General features: G+C 34.1%; 1 long non-coding RNA gene across 2 annotated transcripts; it reads left to right on the top strand.

Annotated features, from left to right (window-relative positions):
* Nucleotides 1–3,009: 3,009 nt before the first annotated feature.
* Nucleotides 3,010–4,000, top strand: LOC123885192. 2 transcript variants are annotated; one of them, XR_006801096.1, is made up of 2 exons: nt 3,010–3,106; nt 3,742–4,000. It is a non-coding gene; the product is annotated as an uncharacterized LOC123885192 (long non-coding RNA). The 2 variants fall into 2 exon arrangements; XR_006801095.1 differs by lacking the exon at nt 3,010–3,106 and adding an exon at nt 3,212–3,374.
* Nucleotides 4,001–26,917: the final 22,917 nt, after the last annotated feature.

Below are 26,917 nucleotides of genomic sequence, written 5' to 3'. Positions count from 1 at the left end.
ACGCGACGGAATCTGATGGATCAGGATGATCTGGGCTGTCGGATTGATCAGACAGTCTTGATGAGATCAGATCTTGGCTGTCTGATGGAAATCAACGGTCTGTAACCATGGTCCTTCGGCACGCGCGCGACACTGGATCCGCGTCTGTTAATGGGTATTTTGGTTAATTAATTAAAAAGAATGGGTATTTTGGTCCAATTGAAAAGGTGCACCATGCTAACTTACACCTAACTAGGGTCTAAGTTAGAAAACCCCTATATATATATAGGTGCTAACTTAGACCTAACTAGGGTCTAAGTTAGAAAACCCCATATATATATATATATATATATATATATATATATATATATATATATATATATATATATATGGGGTTTTCTAACTTAGACCCTAGTTAGGTCTAAGTTAGCAAGGTGCACCTTTTCAATTGGACCAAAATACCCATTCTTTTTAATTAATTAACCAAAATACCCATTAGTAGACGCAGATCCAGTGTCGCGCGCGTACCGAAGGACCATGGTTACAGACCGTTGATTTCCATCAGACAGCCAAGATCTGATCTCATCAAGACTGTCTGATCAATCAGACAGCCCAGATCATCCTGATCCATCAGATTCCAGCGCCTGCGCCACACTGGATTACAACCTGGAGAGAGAAACATTTGCTTTTTAAAAGTAGGACACGTGTCACACAATGGTTGCTGGGCGTGATTTTTGTTCATTTAATACTTTGAACTCAATTATTTCGTTGTAAATTAATTTTTTATTTTTTTATTTTTATACCAAAATTCATAATTTTTTTTTGTCTACAAATAGAGACTTGGTTCGTTTGATTTGGACACCGAAAAAAAAACGCAATTTTTCACTACCTTAATCTCATTTTTTGTCTACTAAATACGTTACTTGTGTGTTGTAATTTAACACGCACCACTCAACCAACTCACTGAAACCATTATACCAGGAAAATAGTAGATAATATTCTGGAACTTTTGGTATATTTTATGAAATTTTTGGAGACCTGAAACTATTTTTAGTTTATTAAATGAGATAAAACTGTAATTAAAAACAAATGTTTGCTTCTGAAACCATTTTACTGGTAGAATGGTTGCACATAGTTGTATTCTGAAACCATTTTACTGGTAGAATGGTTTCAATGAGTAATTTATTAATTGTGTTTGCTTCTGAAACCATTTATCTGGTACAATGGTTTCAGAGAGTTGTAATCTGAAACCATTTTGCTGGTAGAATGGTTTCAGTAAGTTGATTATTAGTTATTTGCTTCTGAAACCATTTAGCTTGTAGAATGGTTGCACATAGTTGTATTCTGAAACCATTTTACTGGTAGAATGGTTTCAGTGAGTAATTTATTAATTGTGTTTGCTTCTGAAACCATTTATCTGGTACAATGGTTTCAGAGAGTTGTAATCTGAAACCATTTTGCTGGTAGAATGGTTTCAGTGAGTTGATGTAAGGTAGTGAAAAATGAGATTAAGGTAGTGAAAAATTGGGTTTTTTTTTCTGTGTCCAAATCAAACGAACCAAGTCTCTATTTGTAGAGAAAAAAAAATTATGAATTTTGGTATAAAAAAAATAAATAAAAAATTAATTTACAACGAAATAATTGAGTTCAAAGTATTAAATGGAAAAAAATCACGTCCAGCCAATCAGACAGCGACACGTGTCCTGCTTTTAAAAAGTAGATTCTTCTCTCTCCAGGGTGTAATCCAGTGTTGTGCACGCGCTGGAATCTGATGGATTCGGATGATCTGGGCTGTCTGATTGATCAGACAGTCTTGATGAGATCAGATCTTGGTTGTCTGATGGAAATCAACAGCCTGTAACCATGGTACTGCGGTACGCGCGCGACACTTGATCCGCGTCCATTGATGGTAATTTGGTTAATTAATTAAAAAGAATGGGTATTTTGGTCCAACTGAAAAGGTGCACCTTGCTAACTTAGACCCAACTGGATCTAAGTTAGCAGCCCCCTATATATATATATATATGATAAATGTATTATTATAAATTATAATTGAAATATGATGACATATATACTCAAATTATCTAAAATATCATATTAAATATCAAAAAAATATTTGTTTATTAGTTGATAAGTATATTTAAAAATAAATATAATTCTTTATTTAAATATGCTCATGTGAAATTGGCAAACATATTAACAGACTACATTAAGCTTTTAAAAAATCAGACTTAGGCCAAAAAGATAAGCCTATGATAGGCCATAGGCCACCCTCAGAGGCCAAACTCAGGCTAGGCAAAACCTACCTCGGCCTAGCATATTCCCACCTCTGTCCGGATCCGAATTCTCTCCTTCTAGATCTGTCTCCATCCCTCTCCTTCTCAGAAATCTTGACTGTTAGATTAATCCTATGGTTCAATATTTTAAAAATAAAATAAATCCCTGATTCTAAATCTGAAAATTACCTTTCTTCAACCCATGCTTATCAGGATTTTGCAGTCCACGACACCACTGCCACAAACAACTTGACGGCTCTTATTCACGACAACCGGCGACGCAGCGGCAGGATACACAGTGGTCGGTGATACAACGGCAACTGTCAGCAACACGGAAAAAACACGCAAGGCAGATCGGCGGCGGTAGTCTGCGGGTGGTTGAAGATGGGTACGGTCTCCAACTATTGATGTTGGACAGTTGGTCGACGGTATTGTTGCTTTACAGAACAATCATGGTGGAAGCTTGCATTTATACATGTTGATTTTAATTATTAATTTTAATTTAAAATAAATAACATGTGGCCGCAAGATCCAATTCAATAAAATACAGTGTAATGAATAGAGAAAGTGAAAGTAAAGTGTTATGAATCAGGTTCAACTGTGCAAGCCATTTGAAACTTAAGAAATTTACAGGATTGTTTTGTTGTGTTGTGGAAGATGAAGAGGAAAAACTTTATTGTGAAAAGATACATAGCATTTTTTTTTTAAAGGACAATCTCTCATCCATTGGATTTGATCTATGGTTTTTTTTTTTTGCACTTGAATTGCAGAGTATTATAGTATGGGGAAATATTGGTGGTGCTTGATATAGGTTACCTGGTTATGCCTTTTTTCCTTTTTAAATGCTAGAGGTAAAAAGATTCTAATTTATGCATTAATTTTCTCTGATTATGTCTCTTTGTGATCTTTCAATTAATTGAATTTCTTTAGTTTTGTTTGGTCGGTGAAATGAGAACAGGGCATGGAGTTAGAGGATCAATAACTAAGTGACGGGAAACACAAAATATATCTCCATAGCTTAAGTGGTGGGGATTGAAACATAAATGAAAAACATCTATATACACCATGCATGTTCTCATTTAAACTAATGAGGTGAAAAGTACAAGCAATACTAATGAGGTGAATTTTTTGTCACATAGCAGCAACGTGGTTCTATTTGTAACATTGGGACATCATAATTGTCTTGGCAAAATTAGCAGTTTTATTGTGTGAATTATATTATTTTTTCTGACTTATATTGAAATTTATTTTTTAACAATTAAGATTATTTTTTCTACTTGATTGCTTGCTTTTCAGATGTTAGTTATTCTTGATTTGATTATCCATTTGATTTTCTCCATGATTATGGATAAACTATGTTCAATATAGCTATGTTTACATTGTTGCACTTGGTTGTGGAATTGAAACCAATGACGAATCATGCTGGTAACATTCAATATAGTTATCTTTTTATCTCAGATATGATGAATTTCCAAATTTTATGTAGGGAACTTTAGATTGTATGATATGATAGAAGATTATCAATTTGGTTTGGGGCCTTAGACATATGCGACGTGATTGCCTAAAGAGGGACCTGGAGTTTGAAGTTATCAACCAAATTAATGGAAAAAAGGAGTTGCGATTATTTTTGAATTATTGTTTAGAGGAAGAGAGAAATAGATTGAGTCTATGTATTGATGTTTTTCTTTAAACTATATCCTAATGTACTCTTGCATTCTTATTGTGCATTGAAATTTTTTTTTTTTTCATATTGTCATGATAATGATAATTTGTGGTTGTTTTGTAAATTGAATTTGGTTTCATATGATATAATGAGATTGGCCTAGAGAAGTCTTATACATTGAAGGTTGATGAGAGGAAAGGAAGGTAGAAATAATTCTCATATATTGAAGAATAGAGGAATTGGAGGAATTCTATTTTGGAACTTTCACAAAATTCTTCTATCATTATAATATACAATCGTTTCTCCTACCTATATTTTGAATAGTACTCATATGTCTCATAGCACTCCTATCTATTCTCAAATAGTAGTAATCTTCTTTCTATAAATGTCACAAATGTCACGGGTCATGAAAGTTCCATTATAAAATTCGGCGTGATGATTCACTTGAAGTGTGCATATGGTCTGCGTTTATGTTTGCAATGATCAATTATGTTTAACCCACTTAATTAAAGATTAAATTATATGATGCCTTTAATTTCAAACATCCTATATTTGAAATGATATATTATGCTTAACCCACTTGATTGACAGCATTCATGATTGACATATATATTGCGATGTTTAACCTATTTGATTAACATCATCTATGATTGAAATAAATTTGTCGTTCCGCCAAATGAACCAATTTGATTAATTTTCGTATGCTTTTGACTAACTTTCTTTGGCTCGTAGCATCCATGATTGACAACAACCATAATTGTTATATATATGACGTTCTTCTAAACCCGTGCATCACACGGGCCGGTTACTAGTTATTTTAATATCCTTGATATTTTTATAATATTAAACCTATATATATTTGTTTGCACACTTACCATAACAAAAGTCATGCATAGCCATGTGGTTGTGACATGAAGGCATCACGCCCTTGTTTCTTGGGGTTGTGAGTTCAATTCTTGCCGACCCTAGTTTTGATTTTTTGTTCGTTGTTTTTTTTTTCTTTTAAACAAAGTATGTTTAATAAATAACCAAAGATTCGACCCAGTATCCAAATTCCAAATCATTTCTCACGCCACTGAACCTAGTATTTTATAGAAAATATAGAAATATAAAATACTAATAATATAAATGATATATCAATACAAACAATAGATAATTTCTATTTTTTTCTCCAAAAAGCAAGCCAACTATTTTCAAATAAAAACAATCATTCTCTTTTAAGTATTATGATGAAATATATCATTTTTTTATGATTAATTTTGTGCAAGTATTAGTTTGAAATACATCATTGATAATTTCAAGTCACGTGGCACACGTAGAATATTATTTACAGTATGCAATTTAATATTTTTATGATCAAATTAAATTTTTGTAAGATTTTTTAGCGCACCCCCCCCCCCCCCCAATTTAATTTCCTGGTTCCGTCACTAATGCATGATAGTGTAGTTGGAAAACATTTTATTGTTATTGATTAGATTATGACTCTTTATGTTAATTGTAGTGATGATTATTTTATTTTTTTGTTATTTGTAATTTAAATCAAGGATAATTTTTTAAAAAAAAAATTGCATTTTTATTTATTAAAGGGTCACTTTTTATATTTGCATATGGCCTCCAAAAACTCAGGGCCGGCCCTGCTTATGAGTTTAATAAAATGGACTGCACCATAAAAGCTCTCGCATTATATATGCAAGGGGATGGGGTTCGAACCTCGGTCATCCCACTTATCTACCTTAAAATTGAATTTTTAGTCAGTAGACTACTTTAAAAAAATTGTTATTAAAGGTTGCGTGACACATAGAAATTGAGAATATGCCACGTGAGATTAAATTTGGATGAGAGAAAATCTTGCTACCCCATTGTAGAAACTCAGTTAAGATTTTGGTATGATTGACATTAGTTACCAAAAAATACAAATAATAACATTAGTTCATATTATCATGTCTTAAGGTGTTAGATGCATGAACAATCCCAAGATCAAATTAAGTTTGAAAATTTCGGATACACCGAAATAATAGCCAATACACACATGTAACGACCCGATTTTTAGTAAATCGATATTTTATATATTTGCTTATATTTTGGGTTAGTGTTAAATATTTATTTACGCGACGTATAATTATTTATCGCGAACATAAGTTTGTGAGCGAAACCTTTGCCATGTTAGTGGGCTTGGGCGTGAGTTAGAAGCTTAATGGGCCTAAGTCATTGGGCTTGGTTCATGACAATAGAGAGTGGTATAAGTAACCAAGTCAAACCATTGAATAGTATCACAACTTGTTTTTCATGAGAAGTTAGAAGTTTGTAAGCTTATAAGCAAAGCAAGAACCCTAGGAGAGCAAGAAGAAGAACACGAGCAAGGAGAAGAGATTTAGAGGCCAAGAATCATCATTCAATCTAAGGTGAGAGTGGTTAAGCATAAGCTTGGGTGATCCAAGAGAGGGGAGGTGTCTAGCCTCCATTCCCAAACTCTCTCACCCAATTTCTTTGGGGTTTGGGTGAAATTTCTTTATCATAAACATGTCCTTTTCATCTTAGTATGCTTAATGAACATCTAGGAGGGAATATGTATATGTTTGATGATGGTTTTGCATGTTTATGCAACTTTGCTTATTTTGCAAGAAATTGACATGATTTTGATTGTTTGATGTATTTGGATGTTTGGAAGGGATGATTAATGTTCCTTGATACCATATATGCTTGAATTAGCTGTTTATAAGAATTTATAACATGTCTAGATGTATTTTTGAGTGGATTCAAGGTTAAACCGCCTTATTGAAACTCAAGAACAGATATTTTTCTGGTGTAGTTCGCTAAGCGACCAGGAGTTCGCTGTAGCGAACAGGTTCGCTGTAGCGAACAGGTTCGCTGAAGCTCGCCAATGCTCGCCATGAGCAGGTGACTTCCTGGTGAGGTTCGCCATGTCTCGCTAAGCCCTCGCTTAGCGAAGGCCTCAGTGGCAGCAATTTTTGTTAATGTTTGTAAAGTGTGTATATCCATGTATTTGGTTTTGTTTTGGTTTTGAATTATTATATGTTTAATAATTGTGTTGTGTGATGGCATTTATATAAAATGTCAAAGAAGTATATGTATTTTTGTATATCGGGTCGTCCGATAAAGAAGAATATCAGCTTGTCTGATAAAGAAGTTTAATGGATTATGTTATCCATGTAGTGAGCAATAGCTTCGTGCTAAGTAATTATCATATGTTTGGTAAATGCATGACATTCATAAATTCATGCATTATTTAGGGATATCAGACTTGTCTGATAAAGAAGGATATTGGACTTGTCCAATAAAGAAGAATATCAATGGTAAGTTCCTTGATAAAGAAGATGGTACCACATGCATTAGTCGTGTCTAGGTTGGCATGACATTGAATGTTTGGCATTAGTCGCATTTGAGTAAATGTGCAATTATGTGTTATGTGAGTTCTTTGAGTTGTCCGAAACGACGTGAAACTATCTGGTTCTGTATTTGTGAGTATGTGTTATCTGGTGTATTGCTTATTGAGGCATGTGTGTGAGTTAGTAATACGTGATAGGTTGAATATAGGTGCGTTTCTATATTCGTATGTATGTGATTATGTTTACTAACTCTCTACCTAATTGTTATGTGCTGGACCTTTGGGGGTTCAGGTATTCAGGTCGAGGTTTCGACGAGCTTTAGCTGCAGATCGTTTTGGTGTGGAGCACTTTTGGTGAGGAGCTAGTGTAGGCTACCTTGTATAGTTTTGTTAAGTTTAGTTGGGTTGTGATGTATATTAGTGCTCTGGTATTTTGTAACATCGAGTCGGGGATCGTTTGTATTCCGTCGTATATCGATGCGAACATCTTAACTTATGTTTTATGTAGATGATTTATCTTTTGAACTATTTTGTTCATTGCTTTGAAAATCCTTTATTTAAATGTTTTCCGCTGCGACGTTTCGTGTCATGTGCACGATCGTTTTGAAAATGTTTTTCCGTAGCGCTCCGGCTACTTATCTTTAAAAAGTTTTTAAGATCACGTTTTTAAGGGTAGTTAGTTCGGGGTGTTACAATAGTGGTATCAGAGCAGGTCGGTTCATGTGAGCCATTAGGATTTTCTTTCTCTTGTATGTAGCATGTGTTGGGTACACTGTTAATACATTCTAACGTCGAGTTGTGATTCGTTCAGGAATCATGGCTGCTGCTAGGACCAACGCTCAGATTGCACAAGCTTTGACTGCTTTGACTACATTGGTGGTAAGGGATAATGACCCGGGAAGGGATAGTGAGAAAAGATTGGAAAGGTTTATGTCGCATAAACCAACTCTGTTTACCGGGGGCTATAACCCGGAGGGGGCTATCAAGTGGTTAGATGAGGTTGAGATCATCTTTGAAGCAATGAGTTGTTCTGAGGAGAACAAGACTACTTTGGGAACTTATGCCCTTAGAGAGGAAGCAATCGTTTGGTGGAGGAATGTGAGGCTCAGGATAGGAGTGGACAGTGTTGCCATCGTTTGGGAAACTTTCAAAAGGGAATTTTTAAGGAAGTACTTTCCGGCTGATGTGAAGAATAAGAAAGTGATCGAGTTCATGGAGCTCAAGCAAGGAAATTTATCGGTCGCCGAGTATACGGCTAAGTTTGAAGCTTTGTGTGTGTTTAGTCCACACTACAACACGGTGGAAGCCGAAGAGGATAAGTGTGTCAAGTTCGAGAGTGGACTTCGTCCGGATATCAAGCTTTTGATTGGATTTTCTGAAATCAGGGATTTTCCGACCCTTATGACCAAGGCAAGGATTTGTGATGAAGATAGCAAAGCCAAGACCAACTACTATAAGGCTCTGAATGATAGGAAAGGGAAAGGTTTGGATCGTGGTAAGCCGTATGAGAACAAGGGCAATGGAAGTGGAAAGAAGAAGCAAGGAAGTGGAAGTTGTTACAAATGTGGAGAGCGGGGTCATATGTCATATGATTGCCCGAGGAAAAGCGACAAGTGTTTCAATTGTGGACAGTTTGGGCACAAGGCCGATGCTTGTCGGGTGAAAGTGTTTTGTTTCAATTGTGGCGAGGAAGGTCACAAGAGTCCGGTATGCAAGAAACCGAAGATGCCGCGTTGAGGGTTCGTTCTCTGTTTTATCTCTTAGGAAATTTCGAGGGCGAAATTCTTTTAAGGGGGGTAGAGTTGTAACGACCCGATTTTTAGTAAATCGATATTTTATATATTTGCTTATATTTTGGGTTAGTGTTAAATATTTATTTACGCGACGTATAATTATTTATCGCGAACATAAGTTTGTGAGCGAAACCTTTGCCATGTTAGTGGGCTTGGGCGTGAGTTAGAAGCTTAATGGGCCTAAGCCATTGGGCTTGGTTCATGACAATAGAGAGTGGTATAAGTAACCAAGTCAAACCATTGAATAGTATCACAACTTGTTTTTCATGAGAAGTTAGAAGTTTGTAAGCTTAGAAGCAAAGCAAGAACCCTAGGAGAGCAAGAAGAAGAACACGAGCAAGGAGAAGAGATTTAGAGGCCAAGAATCATCATTCAATCTAAGGTGAGAGTGGTTAAGCATAAGCTTGGGTGATCCAAGAGAGGGGAGGTGTCTAGCCTCCATTCCCAAACTCTCTCACCCAATTTCTTTGGGGTTTGGGTGAAATTTCTTTATCATAAACATGTCCTTTTCATCTTAGTATGCTTAATGAACATCTAGGAGGGAATATGTATATGTTTGATGATGGTTTTGCATGTTTATGCAACTTTGCTTATTTTGCAAGAAATTGACATGATTTTGATTGTTTGATGTATTTGGATGTTTGGAAGGGATGATTAATGTTCCTTGATACCATATATGCTTGAATTAGTTGTTTATAAGAATTTATAACATGTCTAGATGTATTTTTGAGTGGATTCAAGGTTAAACCGCCTTATTGAAACTCAAGAACAGATATTTTTCTGGTGTAGTTCGCTAAGCGACCAGGAGTTCGCTGTAGCGAACAGGTTCGCTGAAGCTCGCCAATGCTCGCTGTAACACCCTAACCGATACTACCCTTAAAAACGTAATTTTAAAAACTTTTCAACAAGTGTAAAGGCAGAGTGCCACGCGGTAATTAAAAAACACAAAGCATACACACAGAGCGTCATGAAATTTAACATGAAAAGCAACAGCGGATTCCAATCAAACCAAGCATGCATATATATACATATATATATACATAAGCCATATTCATCCCTAAGGATGTCACTTATACAAGAACTAGCATAACAAAAAGGTAACACCGATATACGATGAAATCCAAGCGTAAACCCCGACTCGATGTTACATTACCAGAGCATTCACTATTTACAAACTCTAGTCAAAAGCTAGTACTAAGAGGAGTAATCTATGCTAAGTCTCCTCACCAAAAGGTACTTCAACACCACGCTAGAACAGCAGTCTAAACGTCGGCACAATCCTCAGCCTGAATATCTGAACCCCCAAAGGTCCAGCAAATAACACAAAGCAGAGAGTTAGAAAACATAATCGCATATCATACGAGCATAAGAAAGTCTTATACTTTCGAACTACCTCATACATATTCTATCTCATGCCAAAACATCGCATTAAACAATTATCAATTAATAAAGTTTAGCACAGTTCAACCAGATAATGTCACATACCATTTATCAAATATATGCGCATTTACCCTAATGTATCTAATGCCAATCATTCTATGTCATGCCATCCCTAGACACGACTAATGCATGTGGTACCAATTGCCTTTTACCCCTCATGGATAAGTTAAACAGTTTTACATCTTGCCGGATTGTTCGGAACTTACCAAACCTTCATATCCCTCATGGATAAGTTAAACAGTTTTATATCCTGCTGGATAGCAGCTCTAGATCTTATGGATTCATCTAATCCGATCCTCGGCTTCCTTATGGACTCAAAAATCCATTTAAATCTATTGGAACCCTAGTTTCCAATTCAACATATATATACATGAATGCATGTATGTTTACACATATCATCAATATGATATTTCTCTAGCTCGAAGCTACTCTTTTATGAATGCGGGAACACAATCCTAACACATTCACTTAACATTGCAAATTAATGCCAAAACATAACATTGCTCACATTAAGCTACAACTTATTGCATACACGTTTATTAACCATATAACGATTAACAATAAGCATTAACAGTATCAACATGTATCAACAATCATGTAAGGATACTTTTAAACCATGTTACAAGTGCCTAATCACACTTACGAACATTAACAAAATTGCTGTCGCAGAGGCCTTCGCTAAGCGAAGCCTTAGCGAGACTTGGCGAACCTCACCAGGAAGTCACCTGCTCATAGCGAGCTTTGGCGAGCTTCGGCGAACAGGTTCGCTACAGCGAACTCCTGGTCGCTTAGCGAACCACACCAGAACAGAATATCTGTTCTTGAGTTATCTAAGGCGGTTTAACCTCAAATCAACTCAAAAATTCATCCAAACATGTTATAAATTCATATAAACAGCCATTTCAAACATATATGGTATCAAGGAACATTAATCATCCCTTCCAAACATCCAAATACCTCTAATAATCAAAATCAAGCCAATTACTTGAGTTTTAAGTAACTTTCATAAACTTTCCAAAAATGATCCAAACACATACATATTCATCATGGAATCAAGCTAGTGATTAACACATACAAAGTAATGATGAAGAACATCACACTCACATACAAAAGCTTAATCAAAGTCTAAAAGAAATTGAGTGGGAGAGTTCGGGAACGGAGACATAGACAATCTCCCCTCTCCTTGTCACTCAAGAATCATGAATTCTAATCTCTTACCTTAAGCAAAGATGATGATCCAAGCCTTCTCTTGCTCAAGCTTTCTCTTAGCCAAAACCCTAGCTCTTGCTCTATCTTGCTTCTACTCACTCAAAGTTCAAAGAATATGAATTGTGAAACTATTCATATGTTTGACTTGATACTTATACTACTTCTCATTTGTCATGAACCAAGCCCAATTGGCTTAGGCCCAATGCCTCTCACGCCCCCCTTAAGCCCAAAACCAAGGTTCTCGCGTCCAATAACTTACGTTCGGCTAAATAATTATTCGCCGCTCACTAAAATATTAAAAGCCAATTAATAATTAAAATAACATTTAATAAAATATACGAATACGAAAAACGGGTCGTTACAATCCTACCCCCCTTAAAAGAATTTCGCCCTCGAAATTACCTAGAAACAGATCGGGATAAGAATCTCTCATCTTGCTTTCCAACTCCCACGTTGCATTCTCACCAGCCGGTCCTCCCCACACGACTTTCACGGATGCAATCTCTTTGTTTCTCAACCTCTTCACTTCTCTTCCTTCTATTCTCAAAGGCACAGTCTCGACGGTCAAGTCATCCCTCACTTGAACATCGTCCGATTCAATCACGTGTGTCGGATCAGACACATACTTGCGCAACTGTGATACATGAAAAACATCGTGCAAATTCGCCAATGATGGCGGTAATGCAATCCTATACGCAACTTTCCCAACTCGCTTCAAAATCTCAAACGGTCCAATAAACCTCGATGTCAACTTCCTTGACTTCAACGCACGTCCTACTCCAGTAGTCGATGTAACTCGTAGGAATACATGATCCCCTTCTTGGAATTCAATGTCCTTCCTCCTCTTATCATGATAACTCTTCTGTCGACTCTGAGACGCTTTCATCTTCTCACGAATCATCCGAATCTTCTCTGTTGTTTCTTGTACAATCTCTGGCCCAAGAATTGCACCTTCTCCATTTTCATACCAACACAGAGGTGTCCTACACCTTCTCCCATACAAAGCCTCAAACGGTGCCATTCCGATACTAGAATGGTAACTGTTGTTGTATGTAAACTCTACCAACGGCAAACAAGAATCCCAGTTCACGTTTTGCTCCAAAACACACGCCCTCAACAAATCCTCTAAGGATTGTATCGTCCTCTCCGACTGACCATCTGTCTGAGGATGATACGCTGAACTCAACCTCAACTTCGTTCCTAAAGCTTCTTGCAAGCTTTCCCAAAATCTAGAAGTAAATCTCGGATCTCTATCCGAAATAATACTTGTTGGAATACCATGTAGCTTCACAATCTGCTCCACATAAATCTCGGCCAACTTAGGCACCAAAGTACCTTTCCTGATAGCAATGAAGTGAGCACACTTCGTCAGACGATCTACCACTACCCAAATCACCTCGTTACCTTTCTTGGTCTTCGGTAAACCTCCCACAAAATCCATTGCAATGCTATCCCATTTCCATTCTGGTACAAACATTGGTTGCAACAAACCAAACGGCTTCTGATGCTCAATCTTCGATTTCTGACAAGTTAAGCAGGAATAAACAAATTCAGAAATTTGCCTCTTCATTCCCGGCCACCAAAATAACTTCCTCAAATCCTGATACATCTTGGTTACTCCAGGATGAATACTCAAACCACTTCTGTGACCTTCTTCCATGATCATTCTTTTCAATTCGGGTACATCCGGTACACAAACTCTTCCGTGAAATCTCATGACTCCACTCTCGTCAATCTTGATATTGGTCTCCTTACCTTCATTGATGAGTACCATCTTCTCCATCAATTTCTTATCCGATTTCTGACGTTCTTTAATATCCTCTAGAAAAGGATTCGTCAACTTTAACATTCCAAGCTTCACACTTGAAGAAGTAACCTCACACACAAGACTCAAGTCTCGGAATTCTTCAATCAACTCTAACTCTTTCACCATCAATGAGGACATATGCAAAGTTTTCCTACTTAATGCATCGGCCACTACATTGGCTTTTCCAGGGTGATAACTCAATCCAAAGTCGTAGTCCTTTAAGAATTCGAGCCATCTTCGTTGCCTCATATTCAACTCCTTCTGGTCGAATAAGTATCTCAGACTCTTGTGATCACTAAACACTTCAAACCTCGATCCATACAAGTAGTGTCTCCACACTTTCAAAGCAAACACCACTGCGGCTAACTCCAAATCATGCGTTGGATAGTTCCTCTCGTGAACCTTCAGTTGCCTTGAAGCATATGCTACCACATTACCCCCTTGCATAAGCACTCCACCAAGTCCTAACTTCGAAGCATCGCAATACACGACGAACGACTCCTTGGCATCGGGTAAAATCAACACGGGTGCAGTAGTCAATCTTCTCTTGAGCTCTTGGAAACTCTTCTCACAAATACCATCCCAAACAAACGCTTGATCTTTCCTCGTCAACTTGGTTAACGGTAAAGCCAACTTCGAAAAACCTTCGATGAATCTTCTATAATAACCGGCCAAACCAAGGAAACTTCTAATCTCTGAAACAGATTCCGGTGTTCCCCACTGTGACACAGCGTCAACCTTCGCAGGATCTACCGCGATTCCTCCACTTGAAATTATATGCCCTAGGAAACTCACCTCTTTCATCCAAAATTCACACTTCGACAACTTGGCATACAACTTCTTCTCCTTCAAGACTTGCAAAACAATCCTCAAGTGCTCCTCGTGCTCTTCCTCGGATTTTGAGTAAATCAAAATGTCGTCGATGAACACCACCACGAATCTATCCAAAAATGAATGGAAAATTCGGTTCATATACTCCATGAAAACTCCGGGTGCATTGGTCACACCAAACGGCATAACTGAATACTCGTAGTGCCCATACCTCGTCCTAAATGCAGTCTTAGGTATGTCTTCCGTCTTCACTCTAATCTGATGGTATCCAGATCTCAAATCGATCTTACTAAACACGCAAGCTCCAACTAGTTGATCCATCAAATCATCTATCCTCGGAAGTGGATATTTATTCTTGATCGTCACTTTGTTCAACTGACGATAGTCTATACATAATCTCATGCTTCCATCTTTCTTCTTTACAAGCAACACCGGCGCTCCCCATGGCGAAACACTCGGTCGAACAAACCTCTTCTCAAGCAGCTCTTCAAGTTGCTTCTTCAACTCATTCAACTCAGACGCTGACATTCGATACGGCGCCATCGATATCGGGCTAGTTCCAGGTACTAGGTCGATAGAAAACTCTACCTCTCGCTTTGGAGGCACGTCAGATATATCATCCGGAAACACATCTGGGAATTCACAAACGATCGGTAACTCTTCTATCTTAACTCCTCCTTCGAGTTTCAATGATGCAAACATCATGAACATCTCGGCATGTTCTTTCAACGCTTCCGATACTTCCTTCCCGCTCATCAAATGCAAGTTCTCCTCCGGCTTCGGAAAAACAACGGCCTTCTCACGACAGTTGATATGAATCCGGTTGAAGATTAACCAATTCATACCAAAAATTACATCCATACCACTAAGTGGAATACATACTAAATCCATACCAAAGTGCTTATCAAAAATGGTTACGGGGCAGTTACGACATACTTGTCGGGTAATCACTGAACCATTAGCAGGAGTTTCTATTTCCATTCTACCCATCATATCCGTTAAAGGAATACTAAGACGCTTCACACAATCCAAAGAAATAAAAGAATGCGTCGCTCCCGTATCTATAATCGCAATTAAAGGAGTGTCATAGATGAAACACGTACCTCTAATGAGATTGTCCTCAAGGCTAGCATCCTCTCCACTCAAAGCAAACACCTTGCCCATCACCTTCTTGGGCTTCTTGCAGATTATACTCTTGTGGCCCTCCTCACCACAGTTGAAACAAAACACTCTTGTCCTACACACTTCAGTTTTGTGGCCTAACTTCCCACAATTCAAACACTTGTCCAATTTCTTCGGGCAATCATACGACATATGACCCCGCTCTCCACATTTGTAACAGCTTCCATTCACCGGCTTCTTACCACCACTTGTATTACCCCTACCGCGGTTATCATAAGGTTTTCCGCGCTCTTGCCCTTTCCCTTTTCGGTCATTCACAGCTTTGTAGTAGTTCACCTTGGCCCTACCATCTTCATCACAGATTCTACTTTTGTTCACAAGGGTCGCAAAATCCCTTATCTGCGAAAATCCAATCATATGCTTAATGTCTGGACGTAGACCACTTTCAAACTTCACACACTTGTCGTTCTCCGCTTCCAAAGTGTTGTAATGCGGGCTAAACGCACACAAAGTCTCAAACTTGACGGCATAATCAGCTACCGTCATATTTCCCTGTTTCAACTCCATGAATTCCACCACTTTCTTGTTCTTCACATCAACAGGAAAATACTTAACCAAAAATTCTCTTTTAAACATTGCCCATGGTATAGCCATACCACCGGGTCCTAGCCTCAACTTAGCGTTCTTCCACCACACATTCGCTTCCTCACGCAACACATATGTTCCAAGGGTTGTCTTCCCTTCCTCGGAACAATCCATTGCTTCAAAAATTATTTCAAGTTCCTCCAGCCACTTGTGAGCTCCATCCGGGTTGTAACCTCCGGTAAATGTTGGCGGTTTCTGCTTCATGAACCTTTCCAACCTCATCTCTACCTCTCTTCCAGGTTGATGATCTCTAACCACAATGTTGGTGAGTGCGGCCAAAGCTTCCGCAATCTGAGCATTCGTTCTCGCAGCAGCCATGATTCCTGAACGAATCACAACTAGACGTTAGAAAGTACTAACAGTGTTCCCTACACATGCTCATACGGGGAAAAGAAAAGTCCTAATTGGTTCACACGAACCGACCTGCTCTGATACCACTATTGTAACACCCTAACCGATACTACCCTTAAAAACGTAATTTTAAAAACTTTTCAACAAGTGTAAAGGCAGAGTGCCACGCGGTAATTAAAAAACACAAAGCATACACACAGAGCGTCATGAAATTTAACATGAAAAGCAACAGCGGATTCCAATCAAACCAAGCATGCATATATATACATATATATATACATAAGCCATATTCATCCCTAAGGATGTCACTTATACAAGAACTAGCATAACAAAAAGGTAACACCGATATACGATGAAATCCAAGCGTAAACCCCGACTCGATGTTACATTACCAGAGCATTCACTATTTACAAACTCTAGTCAAAAGCTAGTACTAAGAGGAGTAATCTATGCTAAGTCTCCTCACCAAAAGGTACTTCAACACCACGCTAGAACAGCAGTCTAAACGTCGGCACAATCCTCAGCCTGAATATCTGAACCCCCAAAGGTCCAGCAAATAACACAAAGCAGAGAGTTAGAAAACATAATCGCATATCATACGAGCATAAGAAAGTCTTATACTTTCGAACTACCTCATACATATTCTATCTCATGCCAAAACATCGCATTAAACAATTATCAATTAATAAAGTTTAGCACAGTTCAACCAGATAATGTCACATACCATTTATCAAATATATGCGCATTTACCCTAATGTATCTAATGCCAATCATTCTATGTCATGCCATCCCTAGACACGACTAATGCATGTGGTACCAATTGCCTTTTACCCCTCATGGATAAGTTAAACAGTTTTACATCTTGCCGGATTTTGTTCGGAACTTACCAAACCTTCATATCCCTCATGGATAAGTTAAACAGTTTTATATCCTGCTGGATAGCAGCTCTAGATCTTATGGATTCATCTAATCCGATCCTCGGCTTCCTTATGGACTCAAAAATCCATTTAAATCTATTGGAACCCTAGTTTCCAATTCAACATATATATACATGAATGCATGTATGTTTACACATATCATCAATATGATATTTCTCTAGCTCGAAGCTACTCTTTTATGAATGCGGGAACACAATCCTAACACATTCACTTAACATTGCAAATTAATGCCAAAACATAACATTGCTCACATTAAGCTACAACTTATTGCATACACGTTTATTAACCATATAACGATTAACAATAAGCATTAACAGTATCAACATGTATCAACAATCATGTAAGGATACTTTTAAACCATGTTACAAGTGCCTAATCACACTTACGAACATTAACAAAATTGCTGTCGCAGAGGCCTTCGCTAAGCGAAGCCTTAGCGAGACTTGGCGAACCTCACCAGGAAGTCACCTGCTCATAGCGAGCTTTGGCGAGCTTCGGCGAACAGGTTCGCTACAGCGAACTCCTGGTCGCTTAGCGAACCACACCAGAACAGAATATCTGTTCTTGAGTTATCTAAGGCGGTTTAACCTCAAATCAACTCAAAAATTCATCCAAACATGTTATAAATTCATATAAACAGCCATTTCAAACATATATGGTATCAAGGAACATTAATCATCCCTTCCAAACATCCAAATACCTCTAACAATCAAAATCAAGCCAATTACTTGAGTTTTAAGTAACTTTCATAAACTTTCCAAAAATGATCCAAACACATACATATTCATCATGGAATCAAGCTAGTGATTAACACATACAAAGTAATGATGAAGAACATCACACTCACATACAAAAGCTTAATCAAAGTCTAAAAGAAATTGAGTGGGAGAGTTCGGGAACGGAGACATAGACAATCTCCCCTCTCCTTGTCACTCAAGAATCATGAATTCTAATCTCTTACCTTAAGCAAAGATGATGATCCAAGCCTTCTCTTGCTCAAGCTTTCTCTTAGCCAAAACCCTAGCTCTTGCTCTATCTTGCTTCTACTCACTCAAAGTTCAAAGAATATGAATTGTGAAACTATTCATATGTTTGACTTGATACTTATACTACTTCTCATTTGTCATGAACCAAGCCCAATTGGCTTAGGCCCAATGCCTCTCACGCCCCCCTTAAGCCCAAAACCAAGGTTCTCGCGTCCAATAACTTACGTTCGGCTAAATAATTATTCGCCGCTCACTAAAATATTAAAAGCCAATTAATAATTAAAATAACATTTAATAAAATATACGAATACGAAAAACGGGTCGTTACACTCGCCATGAGCAGGTGACTTCCTGGTGAGGTTCGCCATGTCTCGCTAAGCCCTCGCTTAGCGAAGGCCTCAGTGGCAGCAATTTTTGTTAATGTTTGTAAAGTGTGTATATCCATGTATTTGGTTTTGTTTTGGTTTTGAATTATTATATGTTTAATAATTGTGTTGTGTGATGGCATTTATATAAAATGTCAAAGAAGTATATGTATTTTTGTATATCGGGTCGTCCGATAAAGAAGAATATCAGCTTGTCTGATAAAGAAGTTTAATGGATTATGTTATCCATGTAGTGAGCAATAGCTTCGTGCTAAGTAATTATCATATGTTTGGTAAATGCATGACATTCATAAATTCATGCATTATTTAGGGATATCAGACTTGTCTGATAAAGAAGGATATTGGACTTGTCCAATAAAGAAGAATATCAATGGTAAGTTCCTTGATAAAGAAGATGGTACCACATGCATTAGTCGTGTCTAGGTTGGCATGACATTGAATGTTTGGCATTAGTCGCATTTGAGTAAATGTGCAATTATGTGTTATGTGTTATGTGAGTTCTTTGAGTTGTCCGAAACGACGTGAAACTATCTGGTTCTGTATTTGTGAGTATGTGTTATCTGGTGTATTGCTTATTGAGGCATGTGTGTGAGTTAGTAATACGTGATAGGTTGAATATAGGTGCGTTTCTATATTCGTATGTATGTGATTATGTTTACTAACTCTCTACCTAATTGTTATGTGCTGGACCTTTGGGGGTTCAGGTATTCAGGTCGAGGTTTCGACGAGCTTTAGCTGCAGATCGTTTTGGTGTGGAGCACTTTTGGTGAGGAGCTAGTGTAGGCTACCTTGTATAGTTTTGTTAAGTTTAGTTGGGTTGTGATGTATATTAGTGCTCTGGTATTTTGTAACATCGAGTCGGGGATCGTTTGTATTCCGTCGTCTATCGATGCGAACATCTTAACTTATGTTTTATGTAGATGATTTATCTTTTGAACTATTTTGTTCATTGCTTTGAAAATCCTTTATTTAAATGTTTTCCGCTGCGACGTTTCGTGTCATGTGCACGATCGTTTTGAAAATGTTTTTCCGTAGCGCTCCGGCTACTTATCTTTAAAAAGTTTTTAAGATCACGTCTTTTAAGGGTAGTTAGTTCGGGGTGTAACAACACACACACACACACACACACACATATATATATATATATATATATATATATATATATATATATATATATATATATATATATATATATATATGATAATTATTGTGAGAAATGAGAACTATTAGTAATAACCATCAGATTTAATTGACGCATTAGATTAAAATTCTCTCACTCACTTAAAACCTCATGTGATTTTATTTGTGCAAATTAAAAGATCTTGCTATATATAATATTTCCTAATCTATTAATGCACCTCCCACCAACAAAACCGATCGAACACTAATACCTCTTTCTTTCTTTTTTTTCTTCACCGCTTGCCGCCATCTTCTTGTATCATCTTCTTTATACTAGTATCCAGACCCGTGCCAAGCACGGGTAAAAATGCATTTATAGAATTATTGACTTATAAATAATATATTTTAATAAATTTTACTTTAAATTGAAAAATTAAAATTTTAATTGCTAATGGAATATTGACAATTACATAAGCCACTATATTTGGTCTAGTGATGAGGGAGTTGGGTAGTATGCATGAGGTCTTAGGTTCGATCCTCATTGTCAACATTGTAAACCAAAAAGAAGATTGACAATTACATAAATATTTATATTTATAATCTTATATAATATAATAATTAAAATAACATTGTAAAATTTATGTATAGTGTCATAGGTTTTCTTAGAGAAGATTCTTATAGTTCGTATTTTTTTCTTATCAAATTAAAAATGTATCATAGTTGTTTTTCTATTATTCTCCACTAAAAGAATTATAAAATTGATGGAAAATAATTTCTCTATGGGATATATGGAAGAAACTTTAATGTTTCATAAAAAGACTTTGAAGTGTATATGAATTACAAATAAAAAGTGTGTATCAATATATAAGTAGAAATATAGACTGCAATATAAATAACAAAAAAAAAAAATCTATTCCCGTATTACTATTTAAGTAGAAAGAAATATAGGAATTAAAATGTATGACCAAAAATATAGATCCCGTAAAAATTATAAAATAAATAGATCTTCGTATTAATATATGAATAAAAATAGTAGATCTTAGTAGAAATTATAAATAAAAATAGTCATCGGTATTAATGCATAAGTAGAAATATATGTTCCCGTAGTAATTACAATAAAAAATAGGCCCCGTTTTGATGTATGAGTTGAAATATATGCCACATAGAAATTAAAAATAAAAATAAAAATATTTTGTATTAATATATGAGTAAAAATATAAACTACAATATAAATTACAAAAATGAAATAGATCCAGTATTAATATGTCAAAAGAAATATAAATTTATGTAGTAATTAAAAATAATAGTCCTTGTATTAATATGAGTAAAAATAAATTTCGTAAAAATGTTAAAAAAGTAGACGATCCTATGGTGCAGGTGCACTTGATTTTTCTAAACATAGTTTATATATATATATATATATAGGGGAGAGATCAAATTACACCGGTGTAACATTTGAGTAATGTTACACTGCTCAAATGTTATATCGGTGTAATTTGATCTCTCCTCATATATATATATATATATATATATATATATATATATATATATATATATATATATATATATATATACAAACACACACACACACACAAAAAAAAAAGTGACTCATTCTAAGTGAATAATATCTGTGAAATTAAACAATAACTATATTTTATTTTTTTCATCATAAAAATAACTATTTTATATTGTATACTTGTGTATATAATACTAATATAAAGATGGACAAAACTTATATGCATTTCTTTAGATGCAGTTTTTCCTGTTCCTCTCACAAAAAGATAGTTATTTATATTTTTTAATTAAAAAAAGAAAAAGAAAATTATTTTTAAATAAAAATAACTTCCCCCATGTATCTAGCACAGTAAGAGCTGTGTATATGGAACTGTACATAAGTTTGGTCCTATAAAGATATTGTAGAAGATTTTATCACTCGATAAAAATTTAAAACTTGTTTTTCTAATCTTCTTTTAAAAATTTGTTGTTTATTGCATATTAAAATTTTGTAAAGTCTCATTGAAATTTTCAAATTAGTGGCCAGTAATAAAGACACACATCAATTTCTTTGATTTTCTGTCACGATAAATTAGCGGTAATAGTACAACAATAAATATACGTACAACAATTAAAGGTAAATTGGGATTTCCATCTATACATAGACGTTTTTTGTCCACAAATATACCTTGGTCAACATTTAATTAATTTGCTTATGAGATTATAATTAACCTTAATTGCCAATCAATATGGGAATTAAAGAAAAAAAAACGAAAAAACTAAAAATCATATATTGTCATATAAAGAATAAAGAATTATATTAAATACATTTATGACCAAAATAATATGGAAGAAGAATGCATTTGGAGACGCCACGTATACACTATCATTTGAGAAAAGGCTCCCAAATAATATATTAATAGATTTGTTGATCTTATCTCGACCAAAGATAGAATTTTAAGATCTTCAACATTGATATTTAAGTCTAAAAGTAATGATAATGATATACATCAAATTATAATTAACCTTGATTTGATATATACATCAAATGTCTTTTTCCATTCTGTGTTTAATCTACGGGGCATTAATTTCATTATTTAAGGCAATAATAATAATGATATTACTGCGAAAATAATATTTAAGGCAATAAGTTATTTATCTCAATATTATTTAAGTCAATAAAAATAATGATATTACTGCTCAAATATTATTTGAGGCAATAAAAATGATGATATTACTGTGAAAATATTATTTAAGGCAATAAAAATGATATTACTGCCAAATGAATAGACGTGAAAGTTGGCACCTCTTGTAATATCATTATTTAAGGCAACAATATTTAATTTGCGAAAATAATTATAGACGACAACTATTTTACAATTTTTTTTTAATTCAAAAATTAATCCAATGAAATAATCAAATAATAATCAAATAATGATATTGAATGTTAAATGAATAATAAATTATTTTACAATAAATCATATGCCGTAATGACTAATCTTATGAAAAAAAGGCATAATTATCAACAAAAAAAAACAAAAAACCATATAAAGCATTTAATAGATTAATGGCTAAAACAATAAGGGAGAAGAAAGAATGAAAGATGCCACGTGTACAATTTGAAATGTTTATAGAAAAAATAAAATTCACTCAACCTAACATTATCATCTCCAACATTAGAATTCTTCTAAATGTTAAAATACCAACAACATTTAGAAGAATTCTAATGTTGAAATACCAACAAAAAAGATGACTATATTGTATACATGCATTAGGAATTGGGAAATACCCCCGAAATAGACAGAGTAAACGGAACAGGGGACATTTTGATTGACATTTTATAAATTTAGGGGGTATTTGTTTATTTTTAAATTTCAGCGGTGTATTTGACAAATTTTAAAATTTTAGGAGGGTACTTGACAGTTTACCCATTAGGAATTATTTAGGATTGAACAAAAAATAAAATAACAATTGTAATTGAACTTGCATGTTTCTTTCACAGAGCTCCTCAACTTCAACACCTGTAACCATGCCCATTAGATATAGGTACACAAAAACACACAAAAAAATATTAATAATTCATTTAAGAATTCAATGACAAATAAAATAAATAATTTCAAAATGTGGATCCTTGCTTGATCGGAAAAAAAGAGAAAATTATTCATGTCAAAAAGAATAACTGAATAAGGAAGAAATTTCTACCAAAAAAATAAAATAAGGAAGAAACAACAAAATTGTGGCCCACGTGATAATATCATTTTGATTACTTTTATCAAATATCAATTTTACATATCAATTTTTTTTTACATATAAATAATAATACATATAGCTTAAATTATATCACGAACACAATCCTTCCACCACAATTCTTCTAACAATAACTGAGGTTATAAGTCTTTAGTTGTTTCCAATGTTATGGGAATTTCTCTTTACTGTTTGATCTCCGTAACATCTTCTTTTGGATCTTTTGACCCCTTTTAAATTTCAAAAAAAAAAAAGAACAAAACAAAATCAGTTGAACCATTTGACTCAAATGTTCACACATCAAAAGGTAAATAGATTAAAAATAAAATAGAGAAAAAACTTAAGAATAATTGTTGCGTTTAAGAATTATAATTTATTGGTTACAAAGCTAACCTGATACTTTACATGTTTCTCCCATAATAAAATGCTTGCTTCCTTTCACCCATACTTGAATACGATCACCCTTAAAAATCAAATATCAAATATAAAATTAAAATAGATTATTGAACAGGACTTGTACACTTGATTTAAAAAAACGCAAAAATATCAAATACATAGAAGAAAAAAAAGGAGTTTGGTTGAAAAAACACTTACATTCTTGTACATCATTTCCATTTCAATGGAAAATGGTAATTTTCAAGAATCAAGATCTTTGACATACCACAAATGCATGACACGAACCATCAGGTTCCAGCTCTCTTTCAAGACATTGATCGAAGCAACATAATCATATGATGAAGCCATGATATATTGTAAATAAGGTTGATGATGCAAAAATATTATATGGTTGTTTTGATCTTGATGAATATAAACTTGTTGTAGACAGTCTATTTATAGGTGTAAAGCTCTCAAACAATATGTTTAATGGTTTATGCGTGTCTTATATTTTTAAGTCGTAATCTTCAAAATTTAATTTCAACCAAAAATATATGAAATCGACATTATAGTGTAATTATGAAAATCGTATGAATTAGGTGCCATTATTATGAGAATGAATATTGTGATGTCATATACACTCATATACACTACATAACTACATAAATATAAAAATATGATTGTGTAATAAATTAATTCCATATTTATTAAGAGCACAAAGATTGTTTTGTTTATTTTGTTTTTGATGTGTATTATATAAAAAATATAAATTAAAATTAGTAAATTACGTGCTTACAAAAAAATTCTGAATTTTGGTTTTAAAAAAATAAATTAAATAATTAGTAAAATTCGTTTTATAATAATAAAATTAAAAAAATAAAATAATCAAAACAACCTTTATAGCCAAAGCATTATTCTTTAACTCTTTTTGACATGAATAAAAAAGAAAAAAAACATTAAATGCATTGATTATCAAATGAATGAGAGAAGATAATGAATGAGAGGCCAGAGATTTTGAGGAAAGAGAAAGACAAATAACCTTGGAGAAAGGCAAATATGTATATCAACATTAAATGTGAGGAATGAGGTTGAATGAGGAGAGGAGAGAGAAAAGGAAATAAGTCTGGCTTATTACATACTAGTATCCGGACCCGTGCCAAGCACGGGTAAAATGAGACTAAAAAATTAACATTTTACTATTAAAATTTTCATCATTCTGAAATAAAAAGGATGAAAAATGAAAAACTATAACATAAAAAAAGTAGGATCCCGTATTTGTCAAAAATAAAATAAATTAAGATCCCGTATTAATATATAAATATAGTCAATTAAAATAGTTTTAAAATCATTTACAATTCAATTAAAATTGTACCTCTGATTTTTTATTTTACCGAAAATTAAACGTACAATTTTAATATATTTCCCGCATGAATCACAAAAAAAAAATGAGTAGGCCCCGTATAAATTACAAAAAAATAAATCATGTCTCTTAATATATACGTAAAAATATAGACTCGTGTGTAAACTTTTTTAAAAAAAGACCCCAAACAAACAAAACAAAGTTAAAATAATCTCATAATACCCATAGTAAAATAAATATGAAACAAAAATACCCTAAAAAAATTATTTGAATATATCTTATATTAGTTAATTTAATTTCCACATCAATATCCTCCAAATAAAATAAATATAGAACATCGTATAAATTATTGGAAAAAAATATGTCTTTGTGTTAATATATGAATAAAAATAACGTATTTATTGTAATATATTTTTTTTGGTATTAAGTAGTATTAACACTCTTATTCTCATGGAAGAATTTGCTGATAATTCACAGTTCGACTATCAGGTAAGTATAGCCCCAAAGTAATACATGTGCAAAAGTATATGCGCATGTAAATTATAAATACAAAAGTCTCACGTAAATTATAAAATAAAAATAGATTTCCGTCTTAATATATGAATATAAATATATAATCTTCATATAAATCAACAAAAAAAAAGTTATATATAAATAACAAAAAAAATGAACACAGACCCGATAAAAAATACAAAAAATAGATCAATGTATGAATATATGAGTAAAAATATAAAATCTCGTATAAATGTCTTAAAATAAAGCCCCCAAGCAAACAGAAAAAGTTAAATTAATTTCATAATATCTAAAGTAAAATAACTACGAAAAAAATAGGAAAATGCTAACTTGTTCCCTTAAAATTAATGTAACACATATAATGATTTAAATAAAAAAAAATTTATTAAAATTCATGCGGTTAATTCAAGTTTAAATTTTCATAAATAAAATGCAGAAAAATTTATTATATAAAAAAAATGCACAAAATTGAAGAGAATATTTTGATATTTGGATTCTTTAACATGTACTCTAAGAATTAACATGACCCAAAAAATTAGTCACAAATTGCGGACATAATTTTTTATTATTTAATCGTACACATTAATAGTCTACACTAATTTAATTGCGTGACATAATTTTTCTAATTTTGAGTTTTTAAGAGACTTGGGGTTGTTGTTGTTTAACTCCAGAAACACGATGTACTGTGATGGGATCCTCTTCTTCTACTTTTATATTATATGACTTTATTGGACAGTGCGAGTGTTCCGATTTTAGCATATCTTATGCCTTGATTAATAAAATCACCTTATGTAATAAAAAATTATCATAAATAATGCATTCGACACAAACATTGAAATTATAAAAAAAAAATTATATATGTCTACATCATAAATCAAATTACATTACATTGTAACAACTGAACATAAATCTCCAAAACGTAAAAGTAGCAAATTGAAACGACAAACAAAACTAAAAAATGTAAAGAATTATTCTTCAATGTCTTAAACCCATGCCTTAGATGAGTCCGTCATCATTCTACCAAACAGATCTACATAAAA

This window comes from Trifolium pratense, linkage group LG5, assembly GCF_020283565.1.
Source record: "Trifolium pratense cultivar HEN17-A07 linkage group LG5, ARS_RC_1.1, whole genome shotgun sequence".
Taxonomy (NCBI): Eukaryota; Viridiplantae; Streptophyta; class Magnoliopsida; order Fabales; family Fabaceae; genus Trifolium; species Trifolium pratense.
This window is presented reverse-complemented; position numbering and strand designations above follow the sequence as displayed.